General features: G+C 35.9%; 1 pseudogene; it reads right to left on the reverse strand.

Moving 5' to 3' along the window:
- LOC113256052 (14-3-3 protein theta-like) overlaps positions 1–13,965 on the reverse strand; it is a 43,861-nt pseudogene extending 29,896 nt beyond the window's left edge.
- Between the last annotated feature and the right edge of the window lie 535 nt (positions 13,966–14,500).

Here is a 14,500-nt window from a genome sequence, read left to right on the forward strand (position 1 = left end):
TGCTTTGCTTTTCTTCATGTCTGATACACTTTCAAAGCTGTTTTTAACTTACACAAATGCTCAGTTCTAGAAACTCCGCCTTCTCTACCTCATATCTGAGACTTTCTATAAGACTTTCTTTGAGAACTCTGTCGAATTAAACAACTGGTATATTTTTGCACTACAAAATGTTACGCATTCAACCCTAGGGATAAAGGGACTAACAGTAGTGTCCTCAGCCACTGCACAAGGGAAGTTCAGTGTTGTTACACAGAAAGTGTCTTGGGTCTTCACTTAAGTGGGAACCATGCTCAGTTCGGGCTGTAAACAAGAAGAACTGTCCTATCAGACTTTCTGTCATTATCACAGCTAAGTGGTCAGAGGGACGCATGATCAATTCCTACATGATCAATCTAATAAATCTGGAACATTCAGTTTAGAGAGACCGAACTGCAGAATTATCAAGTTATTCTCAGCCTCAACACATAAAGATTCTTATATATCAGTACAATAAGAATAACGGTTTATTCCTTGGGATTTTCTTTTTAATATGTAGAAAAATGAAATGAGATGTGTGGAAGTATTTTGTAAAACGCAAAAGGGAAAGGGACTTACATCCCTTGAGCACCAAATGCCAGGTGACGCATGTAAAGGACATAGCACAGGCATGTCTTTCTTGGATCACTGCTCATTGCACTCTGTGGGAGTATCTAAACATAATGTTAATTTCTAGACTCATCATCCTCTGTCTAGAGGAAGACTTCCACACTTGAATGTTCAAACTTGTTATTAAGAGCATTCTCTATTATTTGCCTAAATTTAAAGTGGCTTTAGAGGAACTTACCTAGCCCTTTATTATTTTCTAATGACTTTACTATAGTCATATTTTAAAACTTAAATAAAGGAGAGGAATTGTCATTCCAGTGGAAAAAGTGTGGTAGTTGCCCCAAGGACAGCCTCTCACTGGAGAAAAGAAAGTCTCTTCAATAAATACTTTTTGATATTCACATGTAAAAGATGATTCATTTTACATTCACATGTAAAAGATAAAAAAATTGATATTCACATGTAAAAGAATGAAACTAGACCCCTATCTTATACCATTCACAAAAATTAACTTGAAATGGATTTAAAACTTAAAAACAAGACCTGAAGCTATGTAACTCATAGAAAAAAATTAGGAAAAAAGCTCCTGTACATGGGTCTTGGCAATAATTTTTCAGATATGACACCTAAAGCACTAGCAACAAAATAAAAAATTAACAAGTAGAAATACATCAAACTATAAAGCTCTTTCACAGCAAAAATACAACCAACAAAATGAAAAGACAACACACAGAATGGGAAAAAAACATTTGCAAACCATATATCTGATAAGGGGTTAATATCCAAAAATATATAAAGAACTCATACAACTCAATAGCCATAATAATAATAATAATATCCAATTAAAAATAGACAAAAAATCTGAATAGACCTTTTTCCAAAGAAGATATATGAAAGGCCAAAAGGTACCTGAAGAGATGTTCAACATCACTAGTCATTAAGAAAATGCAAATAAAAACCGCAAATAGATATCACCTCAAGCTTGTTAGAATAGCCATCATCAAAAAGACAAGAGATAACAAATACTGGCAAGGATGCAGACAAAGGGGAACCCTTGTGCACTGTTGGTGAGATTGTAAACTGGTACAACCACTATGGAAAACAGTATGGAGGACCCTCAAAAAATTAAAAATAGAAATACCATATTATCCAGCAATTCAACTTCTGGGAATATATCCAAAGGAAACAAAAACACTAACTCAAAAGGATATCTGTACCCCTATGTTCATCATAGCATTGTTTGCAATAGCCAAGACATGGAAACAACCTAAGTGTCCATCAATGGATGAATGGACAAAGAAGCTTGACATATATATACGATAGAATATGACTTAGCCATAAAAATGAGGGAATCCTGCTATATGTGACATCATGGGTAGACCTTAAGGGCAATATGATATGGGAAATAAGACAGATTAAGACAAAGACTGTAAGATCTCACTTATATGCAGAATCTTTAAAAATAAAAATCAAACTTAAAAAAATTTAAAAATAGGGCGCCTAAGTGGCTCAGTCCATTAAGCGTCTACCTCAGGCTCGGGTCATGATCCCAGTCCTGGGATCAAGTCCTGCATCAGGCTCCATGCTCACTGGGGAGTCTGCTTCTCCCTCTGCCTCCGCCCCTCTCCTCTGCTCATACTCCTCTCTTTCTCAAATAAATAAATAAAGTCTTCTAAAAAATAATTAATTAATTAAAAATAAAATTAATTAATTAAACTCATTTTAAAAAATCAGATTTGTGGTTACCAAGGTAGGGGATAAGGAGAAGGGAATTGGAGGATGATGGTCAAAAGGTAAAAACATCTAATTACAAGATAAATACTAACTAGAGATGTGATGTACATTATGATGACTATAGTCAACATGGCTGTATGATTTATGGAAAAGCTGTTAAAAGAGTAAATCCTAAGAGTTCTTCTCACCAAGGGAAAAAATGTTTGTTCATTTGTTTGTCTTACTTTCTCTTTTTATTTTATCCATATAAGATGATGGATGCTAACTAAACTTATTGCAGTAATAATTTTACAATATATGTAAGTGAAATCATTATGCCATACACCTTAAACTTACACAGTAATGTATATCAAATATATCTCGATAAAACTTAAAGGAAAAAAAGTCCTTGAGCACAAGCCTTTCTTAAGATAGATGTCCTAAGCAGGCATTAAATGTATCTCTGGATACAATCATATAGTAAGAACTAATAGTCCATGCTAAAAGGCACTATTTCTTTTTCATTTTGTGAAAAGGAAAAGGGAGAAAGGCAAATGAATACTTCAGCCACATAGAGTAGAAGAAACAAGAACTTTGAAACCACATAGAACCTGGTTTCAAATGTCATTCCACCATTTCTTGTTTGACCTTGAGAAAGTTACTTAACCTCTTTGCATCTTGATTTCTCTTATGAAAAATCCAGATACTACTACCTAAGTGTTGTTATGAGGACTGACTGGCAAAATTTAGCATAATAAATAATACATGCAAATCATTTGATAAATATGTATCACTTTATTAGAGCTATCTTTGTGTTACATGGACCACAAGAAAGCTACAGATGTCTAGAAAGAAACTCCACAGAGAATTAAAATACTGACTGCATTTTCCTCTTTACACTTATATTGTAAAGAGACAATATAAAGCCAGTCCAGCTATAACCACCATCTTCTAAAATCCTAATATATTAGGTTTCAGTTCTTGTAAGTGCTATAAAATTAGCTCCCTCTTGAGCATAGCCACTTATACACCTAATAACCACAATCTTCTAATATCTGTTAGGTTCCAGTTCTTGTAAATGTATAAAATTAGTTCCCCTTGGGTATGCTACTTATATGCCTAATAGGTAGAAAACTGAACTCATCATTTTGCCTCACACAAACCATTCCTTTTTCTGACTTCCTGATTTCTGTGAAGAGCATCACCGTTCTCCCAGTAACTCATACTTAAAGCTCTAATCATTTTTTCACAACCACTCTTCTCTCACCACCACTTACTGATCTTACTTCCTCACTGTTCTCAAAATCTATTTCCACACATCTCCACCTCTAGGGCCACCATCCTAGGTCAGGCTCTAACCTGGTTTTCTTGCCTTAGGTCTCTTTTCTTCATCAAATTCTTTTCATCTGGAGTTGACAAATAAATCTTACACAAATAATGCTTTGATTATTGAGCCTGTTTTACCCCATTACCTCTGCCTCTTCTGAAACATCCCTGGTAGCTCCCCACTGCTTACAAAATGAACTCTAGGCATTCAACACCTTCCACGAGATGACCCCTTACTACCTTTCTGACTTGTCTTTCAATTATTCTATTATCTGCATCCTTCTTGCCTTTTCCTAAGCAGTCCCTATGCTTTTTTACCTTCGTACAACTATTATTATTTCTTATACTTTGAAAAAAGTACAGTCTCATTTCACCTGTCCAAATCATGTCACTCTTTAAGGCCCAAAGCAAATGCTATCTCTCTAGCAAGTGAAATAGTAGATCTGCAGAAAATTCATTTTAAAATCAATGAATTTATTTAATTCATTAAATACATACATACATGCATACATACAATGAAATAAAATTCTACCCTGAAGGGGTAGGTTGATTCCTGGCAATAAGGTTAAGAATTAAACTGGAATCATTAGAAAATAATGTGGGGTTTGATGAGGCAGACAAAAGGAGAGACCAGGAGTCTTTTTTTTTGGCAAGAAGAATGGAGAGTTAGAAATGGGGAAATAAGCTAGAACCAGAAGAGAATATGATGGGTCATGATTACCACTAAGCAGAAAATGTTGGTGAGAGGAGTTAGGCCAGGACTGCTTAAAACACCATAGACTCTTCTCAGAGTGTGAAAAATTGTGTGTGACTGCAAGTTGTGTGAAAAATGGATTGCTACCACTTACAAGTTAGGTTTGCTCTTGGTCTCAAAATGGGTCTGTAGACCCCATGGAGTCCTTAAAAACCTTTCAAGTATCTGCAAGGTCAAAACAATTGTCAAAATAATACTAAGACATTATTTGCCTTTCAAGCTGTGTTGACATTTGTACTATAATACAAAGGTAATGGTGGGAAAAATTGCTGGTGCATTAATAGAAATCAAGACAGTAATACCAATCTAGACTAATAGCCATTGTATTGGTCACTGCTATATACTCACAAGAAAAAAAAGAGTTTCATTTAATAATATGCTTGATAAAATAGCAACAATTACTAATTTTATTTAATTTGAACTTCTGATTCCATGTCTTTTAAAAATTCTATGATACAAAATTAACAAAACATTCCTGCTAAATACCAAGGCACAATGGTTGCCCTGAGAAAGAGGATTTATGTGACTCAGTTGTGGGGTTGAACAAGCCACTTTTTATATGTAACACCGTTTTTACTTGAAAGAATGACACACAAAATGAACTATTGGGACTTCATCAAGATAAAAAGCTTTTGCACAACAAAACAGTTGACAAAGCCTAAAAACAACATAGAGAAGGGAGAAGATATTTGCAAATGTCTTATCAGATAATGGGCTAGTGCCCAAGATCTATAAAGAACTTATCAAACTCAACATCCAAAAAACAAATAATCCAGTCAAGAAATAGAAGACATGAACAGATATTTCTCCAAATAAGACATACAAATGGCTGGGGTGCCTGGGTGGCTCAGTCGGTTAAGTGTCTGCCTTCGGCTCAGGTTGTGATCCCAGGGTGCTGGTATCAAGCCTTACATGGGGCTCCTTGCTCAGTGGGGAACCTCCTTCTCCTTCTCCCTCTCCCTCTACTGCTCTCCCTGCTTGTGCTCTCTTGCTCTCTCTCAAATAAATGAATAAATAAATAAAATCTTAAAAAAAAAAAGATATACAAATGGTCAACAGACATATGGAAAAATTGTTCAACATCACTTGGAATCAGGGAAATACAGATCAAAACCACCATGAGATACCACCTCACACCAGTCAGAATGGCTAAAATTAACTAGTCAGGAAACAACAAACATAGGTGAGAATGCAGAGAAAGGGGTATGCTCTTATACTGCTAGTGGGAATGCAAGCTGGTATAGCCACTCTGGGAAACAGCATGGAGGTTCCTCAAAAAGTTAAAAATTTGAGCTACCCTATGACCCAGAAATTGCATTACTAGGTATTTACCCAAAGGATACAAGCATAGTGATCCAAGGGGCATCTGCATGCCAATGTTTATAGCAGCAATGTCCACAATAACCAAACTATGGAAAGATCCCAGATATCTATCAACAGATGATGATGATGAAGATGAAAGAAGATATGTGTGTATGTGTGTGTGTGTGTGTGTGTGTGTGTGTGTGTCTATAATGGAATATTACTCAGACATCAAAAAAAAATTAAATCTTACCCTTTGCAATGACATGGATGAAACTAGTGAGTATTATGCTAGGTGAAATAAGTCAATCAGAGAAAGACAGTTATCATGATTTCACTCATAGGTGGAATTTAAGAAACAAAAAAGAGGATCATAGGGGAAGGGAGGGAAAAATAAAATAAGACAAAATCAGAGAGGGAGACAAACCATAACAGACTCTTAACTATAGGAAACAAATTGAGGGTTGCTGGAGGGTAGTTGGCTGAGGGGATGGGGTAACTGGGTGATGGGCATTAAGGAGGGCATGTGATGTAATGAGCACTGGGTGTTATATGCAACTGATGAATCACTGAACTCTACCTCTGAAAGTATTAATGACTATATGATAACTAATTGAATTTAAATAAAATAAAAATTAAAAAAAGAATGACAGGCAAACAAAATATGGTTATTCAGACTTGGGTATTTGGCAGACATTGTCTCAAAACTTAGTGAAGTCTGTTACTTCAATGGAAACAACTTACAGCGTTTGTTGTTAAAGATAAAATTTGAGCTCTCAAGAAAAAACTCAGAATTTTGGAAAACTTGTATCTACCCATGAGTTTGACAATTTCCTAATTCTTAAGGACTTTCCTAATGAGATCAGTGGTGATAGTCATGAATGTGAGTCTTGATATTTCAAAAGAAATGTATCAACATTTGGAAGATATGCATACCTCAGTAAACCACTATTTTCCAAATGACCAATGAATGATCTTACAAAATAATGCATAGGTAAAAGATCCATTCAAAATTCAAGATACACCATAATATATCAGTAGATTTTAATGTTACAGTATATAAGTGACCATACATATGATTTCAGATTCCACATTGCTACTAATCTTTAAGAAACTATCACTTGTAGGGTTTTCGCAGTATGATATCAAAGAAGAATATTCATAATTATATTTTTAAAAAACTATTAAAACATTCCTTCCTTTTCCAATTACATATATGTGTGAGACTGCATTTTCTAAACTTATTTCAACCAAAACAAATACCAGAACAGACTGAATACAGAAGTAGATATAAGAATTGAGTTGTCCTGAATTTGCTCTATGGCAACTGTACTCAGAAGGTAGCCTCATTTGGAAGTAAAATGTTAACAATACTCTCCTACTTAAATATTAACAATGATGATGTCTGAATAAGAATGATTTTAGGTTTCAGAAAGTAGAGTTTGCCAATTGGCAGGGGAAGATGGCAGAGTAGGAGGATCTTGAGCTGACCTCCTCCCATAGACATATTATGGCAAAAACTACATGTAATGTAATTCACTCCGAAAATGACCTGAAGGCTAGCAGAATGGATCTTCACAGTAAAGTCATAAAAAAAAAGGTCATATCAAGAAGGATAGGAAGGGTAGAGACTTGATGAGGAACCAAACTACCAGTACAGCCAACCTACAGGTGTGGAGGAGCAAGAGATCAAGCCCCCCATTGAGCACCCAAGCGCTGGGGACCTGCACTGGGAAAACAAGCCACCACAATGTCTGGTTTTAAAAATCAGTGAGTTTACTTCCATGAACTATGAGAATCAGTGGGGCTTACCTCTGGAAGAGCCAGGGAACTACAGAAAACCAAGTCTCTGTTCCTAAAGGACCAGCATGCTGTATCAATAGGTCCGAGATCCAGGAGAGAAGCAGCAGTTTGAAACTGGCTAGGTTATACATGGAGGAGATTTACTAATTTTAGGACATATGCCAGAGGGGCGGTAATTGCAAGAGTTTTTCTCAGGAACAGAAGTGCTATGGGAAATCTCACATAAATAATTTACCTTACATCTAAAGTAACTACCAAAAGAAAACAAAGTCCAAAGTTAGTAGAAGGCTCTAATTAAGTAACTAAAGATCAGAGCAGAAACAATGAAGTAGAGACTAAAAAAACAATAGAAATTGTCAATGAAACTAAGAGCTGGTTCTTCAAAAAGATAAACAAAATTGATAAACCTTTAACCAGATTCATCAAGAAAAACAGAGAGATAACATAAATAAAAACGGAAATGAAAGAATAGTTACAACCAATATCACAGAAATACAAAGGATTATAACAGACAACTATGAAGAATTATATGCCAACAAATTGGATAACCTAGAAGAAATAAACTCATAGAAACATACAATATCCCAAGACTGAATCAGAAAGAAATAGAGAATCTGAACAGACCAATTACTAGTAATGAAATCGGTTGGTAAAACAAACAAACAAACAAACAAACAAACAAACAAACCCTCTTGGGGACGCCTGGGTGGCTCAGTTGGTTAAGCATCTGCCTTTGGCTCAGGTCATGATCTCAGGGTCTTGATCCCACATCAGCCTCCCTGCTCAGCGGGGAGCCTGCTTTGCCCTCTACCTGCTGCTCCCCCTGCTTCTGCTCACTCTCTCTCTCTGACAAATAAATAAAATTTAAAAAAAGCAAATAAATAAAAATGAAAATAAAAAATAAAAAAAAACTCTCAACAAACAAAAGTCCAGGACCAGATAGCTTCACAGGTGAATTCTACCAAACATTTAAAGAAGAATTAATGCCTGTTCTTCTCAAACTATTTTTAAAAATAGAAGAGGAAGGAAAGCTTCCAAATTCATTCTACCAAAACCAGACAAAGAAAGAAACCAGTACAAAAAAAGAAAATTACAAACCAATATTCCTGATAAACCTAGATGCAAAAATCCTCAATAAAATATAATCAAACTGAATTTAAAAATATATTAATATGCTAACTAACTTGAATTATAATTAAAACTTTAAAAAAATACATCAAAAGGATCATTCAACTTGTCAAGTGAGATTTAGTCTGGGGATGCAAGGATGGCTCAATATCAGCACATTAATCAATGTAATATACCACATTAACAAAATGAAGGATAAAAATCATATGATCACCTCAATAGATGCAGAAAAAACAGCTGACAAAATTTAACATCCACTCATGATAAAAAACTCTCAATAAAGTGGGTTTAGAGTGAACATGCCTCAACATAATAAAGGCCTTTTTGACAAACCCATAGCTAATATCATACTCAATGATGAAAGTTTGAAAGTGTTTTCTCTAAGATCAGGAACAAGACAAGGATGCCTACTCTCACTGTATTTACTCAACATAATACTGGAAGTCCTAGCCACAGAAATCAGATAAGAAAAGGAAATAAAAGGCATCCAAATTGGTGAGGAAAATGTGAAACTGTCACTATTTGCAGATAACATGATACAGGATGTAGAGAACCCTAAAGACTCCACCAAAGACTATTAGAACTAATAAATGACTTCAGGTTGCAGGATACAAAATCAATTACACAGAAATCTGTTGCATTTTTAAACACTAATAACAAAGTAGCAGAAAAAGAAATTAAGAAAATCATCTCATTTACAATTGCATCCAAAAAAATACCTAGGAAAAAAATTAAGAAGGTGAAAGATCTGTACTCTGAAAATTATAAAACACTGATAAAAGAAATTGAAAATGACACAAATGAAAAGATACACCATGCTCATGGACTGGAATAATTAATATTGTTAAAATGTCCATACTACCCAAAGCAATCTATAGATTCAATGCAATCTTTATCAAAATACCAATAGTATTTTTTCACAGAACTAAAATAAATAATCCTAAAATTTGTATGGAATCCACAAATGATACTGAATTAGCAAAGCAATCTTGAGAAAGAAGAGCAAAGCTGGAGGTATCACAATCCCAGATTTCAAACTATACTGCAAAGCTATAGTGATCAAAACAATATGGTACTGGCACAAACAGACACATAGATCAATAGAACAGAATAGAGAGCCCAGAAATATGCTTATATAGTCTATTAATTTATGGTAAATGTGACAAGAATATGCAATGGGGAAAAGACAGTCTCTTCAATAAATGGTGTTGTGAAAACGGGACAGCTACATGCAAAAGAACAAAATGGGACCACTTTTTTACACCATACACAAAAATAAACTGAAAATGGATTAAAGACCTAAATGTAAGACCTGAAACCATAAAACTCCTAAAAGAAAACATAGGCAGTAAACTCTTAGAAATTGGACTTAGCATTATTTTTCCAGATCTGTCCCCTCAAGCAAGGGGAAAAAAAGTAAAAACTAAAAGTTGGGACTACATTAAACTAAAAAGCTTTTGCACAGTGAAGGAAACGATTTTTAAAAAATGGAAAAGGCAACCTACTGAATGAAAGAATATATTTGAAAATTATATATCTAATAGGAGGTTAACATCCAAAATACATAAAGAACTCATGCAACTCAACACACACATAAAAACAAATAATCCAATTAAAAAATGAGCAGAGAACCAGTATAGACATTCTTACAAAGAAGACATGCCAATAGTCAACAGACACATGAAAAGATATTCAACATCATTAATCATCAGGGAATTGCAAATCAAAACCATAGTGAGGTATTACCTTACACCAGTCTGAATGGTTAATATCAAAAAGACAAGAAATAACAAGTGTTGGCAAAGATGTGGAGAAAAGGGAACGCTTATGTATTATTTGTGGGAATGTAAATTTGTGGGAATGGACAACAGTATAAAGTTACCTCAAAAAATTAAAAATAGAAATACCTGGGCCACCTGGGTGGCACAGTGAGTTAAGTGTCCAACTCTTGATTTTGACTTGGGTCATGATCTCAGTGTCATGGGATTGGCACCGGGTCAGCCTCCCTCATTGAGAAGGCTGCTTCTCTCCCTCTCTCAATACCCCTTCCCCCATTCATGTGCTCGCTCTCTGTCTCAAATAAATAAATAAATCTTTAAAAAAATAGAAATACCATACAACCCAGTAATTCCATTTCTGGGTATTTACCTAAAGAAACAAAAACACTAATTCAAAAAGATATATGCAGTCGTAGGCTTATTATAGCACTGTTTACAATAGCCAAGATATGGAAGCAACCTAAGTGTAAATAGATGACTGGATAAAGAAGATGTGATATATCTACACAATGGACTACTACTCAGCCATAAAAAAGAATGAAATCTTGCCATTCACAACATGGATGGACATAGAGGGGTTTATGCTAAGTAAAATAAGTCAGAAAAAGACAAGTATCATATGATATACATGAAATCTAAAAAATAAAACAAACAGAAACAAACTCATAAAATGTAAAGAACAACTGGTGATGCCAGAGGGAAAGGGGTTGGGGGTATAAATGAAATAGTGGAAGAGCATTAAGAGGTACAAACTTCCAGTTATAAGTAAGTCACAGAAAAGTCCAGCATAAGGAATATAGTCAATAATATTCTAATAACTTTGTATGATGAGAGATGGTAACCACATTTATTGTGGTGAGCATTTTGTAATGTATATAATTGTCACTATGTTGTACACATGAAACTAATATTGTATGTCAATTATATTTCATAAATATATAGAAGGGAGCACCTGGGTGGCTCAACTCTTAATTTCGGTTCAAGTCATGGTCTCAGGTTTGTGGGATGGAGCTCTGCATCGGGCTCTGCACTTAGCATCAAGTCTGCTTGTCCCTCGCCCTCCCACCCCCATGCTCTCTCTCTCTCTTTCAAACAAATAAATAAAATCTAAAAAAAAATAATAAAATAAAATAATAAAAGAATTGATCTGTCCTCTATAAAGCCAGTCATTAAAGGGACTTGCAAAAAAATGTAAAACCAATACTACTCTTTTCACTAAATTATTTTGGAAAATACAGTTAAATTTTATGAAATGTATGTTATTTATGTTAAAATATAATGGGTTTATTATTGTAAATTTTAAAGGTATCAATAAATTTTTTAAAATTATGCTTTAAATTTATAACATGGTAAATATCAACAAATGTAATCCATATAAACAAAAGCTCTTTGGAATTCTCCATAATTTTTTAAAGTATAAGTGGGACCTAAGACCAAACATTTTAGAACTGCTGCCCTTGACAGGCCTCCCCCAGCGCAGTCTTCTTAGGACTCTTAGGAAACAGAGGTTAAGGAATGGGTAGCTCCCCTGTGTAAATGACTATGTATTTTTAGTTCAGAAATTGTTCAAACTGGGGCGCCTGGATGGCTGAGCCGTTAAACCTCTGCCTTTGGCTCAGGTCGTGATCCCAGGCTCCTGGGATCAAGCCCTGCATTGGGCTCCCTGTTAGGCGGGAAGCCTGCTTCTCCCTCTCACGCTCCCTTTGCTTGTGTTCCCTCTCTCACTGTCAAATAAATAAATAAAATATTTTTTTAAAAAAAGAAATTGTTCAAATCTGTCTTTGGTCAAAGTAGCAGAGAGTCAGATGGGGTTAGGATTATCTGCATCCCCTGGTTTATTGATGTTTGATTCAAACTTTATCTTTATTTGGTCAGAGTTCTGATGCCCCCACCTCAAGGTAGCCCCTCCATGACAGATGGGGGCCAGGCTTAATGGGAATAGAGCTCCCACACCAGCTGCAATGTGTGGATTTGGGTGCTGAGGTCCTAGGTCTGTTCTTCTGAAGCATACCCTTTCTAGTTAAGAAAACTATAATTATCTTCACTATAGTTAGGTGATCAGGTGGTCTAAGCTCATAATCTATATCATCCACTAGAATTGGAGTGGAAATTGTGGGCTTCAAGAAACTGGGGTGCTTATCTTGCTTTAGAGGAAGACAGACTGATCGAATATGGGATAGATAGAGAAAATGAAGAGGAGTTTTAGCTTTATGATCTTGGTGGTGGGGAGGAGGCCCAAGAAGAGATTGGATAATGTTTAGAGGGCTTTAGGAATGAGATTTTCATAACCAGCTCCAAATCTGGTCTCCTGTATGCAAGAGTTTCCCTGATATAAGTTGTAGTAGACCTTGGGAACTGCATCAATTTGATGCAAGAACATCTGTATGCCAGTTTAAATAGTTTGTTGCTCCCCAAACTAGTTGTACATGGCTAAAGTATAGCAAAAGAGATGAAGGACAAGGAAAATGGAAAATATAGGTAATGTGAAAAGGAGGGTTTGACATCTAAAGTGGTGGGCTATATTATTGCTATTGGGGGAATTCAATAATGAAAAGGAAAAATGGTCTAATTACTTGTCTTGATGGTAGACAATGGTCCCATCAATCAGACAAAGTCGATAAAGGAAAAAGCAAACGTTGACCTAAGATGTTAAAAAAAAAAAAAAAAAAACACTGACAAAAACAGGATAGAAATGGGAAGGAGGGTCTAATCTTTCATCAGAGAACAGACCAAATTAGAGCTGAGCTGTAACAAATTTCCAGATGTAAAAAGCTTTCTAAGTGCAGACTCTACAGTGGTCATTAGCCTATTTTCTCTCAGATCCATCCTTCCCAGACTCTTCCTTGCTCTACACTCTGAATCACAGGACATGACCAGGTTAAACCATACTTCCCAGTAACCATTTGCCAACTGGTTTCTAGTTAGGTTCAACCAATAGAAGGTACTGGTGGGAGACTAGAAGGGAGACTGAAGGGAGAAGTATTCTACCACTAGGAAAAAGGAACAGAGAACCGTCATGTACAACACTTGGGGTGACTTGGAAGGTTGCCAGTCTTGAGTAGACTCAGAAAAAGTTAGTTCCTGGGTACAATTACTCTTCATCTATGGGCCTGAGAAACTAAAGAAACAAGTGATCTGCCTCCAACATTAAGTGGTGGCACAGATTGAGTATAACAGTTAAACACATTCAAGTTCCAACAGGGGAAATGAAAGGCTTAAAAAAAGGTAAAACGAAAGGTATATTTCTTGGTCCATAGCATTTTGTTTTGTTTTGTTTTTTAAAGATTTTATTTATTTATTTGAGAGAGAGCAAAATTGACTACAGAGGCAGAGGGAGAAGCAGACTTGTCACTGAGTGGAGAGTTTGATGCAGGGCTTGATCCCACGACCGTGAGATCATGACCTGAGCCGAAGGCAGATGCTTAACCAACTGAGCCACCCAGGCACCCCCATAGCATTTTGAAATACAACTGGGTGAATGTTGGGAGTTTCTTGATTAGGTTCTTTGGCTTGGGAATAATCCTGCAAGGCTCCTGGCTCTGCCTCCTGGGTTCTTGGTTCAGCCCTCTGAGTCATCCTTCCTTTTTTATGGAAGGTAGCATGTGTTCACAGATGAGTAGGTTTATCAGACTACATCCTGCCAATAAAATTGGGGAGGGGCAGTCTGACAGCCTCCTTTTGTTTTACTCTCTTTCTCATTCCAAGCTGGCACTGCTTCTGCTGAAATAAATTTCTCAAGAACTTGGTGCGTCTTCAAGTATTTCAATGGGGTTCACTCTGTTAGACAAAGACCACTCAATCTACAGTTTGTTTCTATAAAATAATCTCATCTCTATCTTTGGCTCCTACTGAGAGCCTAGGGCTGAGGAAAGCACCTTTAAACTTCTTAGAGGCCCAATGGTTTGATTGAGAAGATCTGAGGCACAGCCTCAATCTCCTGAAATAGCCCTTTGTGTGAATAAGCACCTTGGTTTTTGATTTTTTTACTATGGCCAAGTTATTTGTCAAATCATAAAGGTGAAATGAGAAGACTGTCAGGTCATATGTGAGGTAGGGATGGAATTACAAAGAAATGAAAACTATGACACTTGGGGAAGGAGTTATGAGGAAA

Source organism: Ursus arctos, unplaced genomic scaffold, assembly GCF_023065955.2.
Source record: "Ursus arctos isolate Adak ecotype North America unplaced genomic scaffold, UrsArc2.0 scaffold_21, whole genome shotgun sequence".
NCBI lineage: Eukaryota > Metazoa > Chordata > Mammalia > Carnivora > Ursidae > Ursus > Ursus arctos.